Source organism: Sturnira hondurensis, unplaced genomic scaffold (assembly GCF_014824575.4).
Source record: "Sturnira hondurensis isolate 20B ecotype Veracruz unplaced genomic scaffold, ASM1482457v3 Scaffold0002788, whole genome shotgun sequence".
Lineage (NCBI taxonomy): Eukaryota > Metazoa > Chordata > Mammalia > Chiroptera > Phyllostomidae > Sturnira > Sturnira hondurensis.
Window position 1 is genome coordinate 1 of NW_028075419.1, and position 848 is coordinate 848.

At 54.0% G+C, this 848-nt stretch overlaps 1 long non-coding RNA gene across 1 annotated transcript; it reads left to right on the forward strand.

The window, feature by feature from the left end:
* Nucleotides 1–31: 31 nt before the first annotated feature.
* On the forward strand, nt 32–612 carry LOC118983332 (uncharacterized). The gene is made up of 2 exons (XR_005065703.1): nt 32–149; nt 366–612. It is a non-coding gene; the product is annotated as an uncharacterized LOC118983332 (long non-coding RNA).
* Nucleotides 613–848: the final 236 nt, after the last annotated feature.

Sequence of the window (848 nt, forward strand, 5' to 3'; positions counted from 1 at the left end):
CCTGCTCCCAGGTACCTACCTGCTTTCCCTTCCTGCCAACAGTGTCCTATCAACAAGGGGTCCTGTCTGCCACCCTCCTCTATGAGATCCTGCTGGGGAAGGCCACCGTGTATGCAGTGCTGGTCAGCGCCCTGGTGCTGATGGCCATGGTAAGAGGGGCAGGGCGAAGTAGGCAGGTTGGAGATGGCATTGAAGCGCCTTGTATCTCTGGGATCGCAATGGAAGAGCTATGAGGGAAAGAGAAGCTGGGGTCACCTGAGATCCAGTGGAGGTTGTGAGGAGCCCTGTACCTGTAGTCAATGGGCCATCCTGCTTCCTTTCAGTCCTTGCCACTCTGGGTAACTCCAAAACCTTCTCCTCTTCAGGTCAAGAGAAAGGATTCCTGATGCCAGCTCAGAGGCAGAGCCATGCACTTGCAGCCTGCTATCGCCCCAGTGTGCATTGGCCTTTTTTCGTTCCTAGCCAGTGCTTCTGAAGAGCTGTTCTCCCCTCTCAACTGATCTCTATGTACCTGCACAGTGGGGTGCTCATGGTTGCAATCTCCCTAACCCCAGGGGCACCCTGGTGGGCCTGAATGGACTGAACCAATAAAAATAGCTTGTTCTCGCTTGATTCTGCCTCCAGTGTCTACTTAGCTCTTTTGCCCATCTCTAAACGCTCATGGATGCCAACTAGGATAGAAACAAGAGGCATTCAGGGAAAGTGCAGTTCTCTTGGGTACCCAGGGACCCAGCCCATGGCTCACATTGCTCCTCCCCATCGGGAACTGCAGAAAGGTGGAAGGTGGGGATGCTTCCGAACAGCCTGGGTAAATGGCGATGTTGACCATAGCAACCTCAGACCTATCT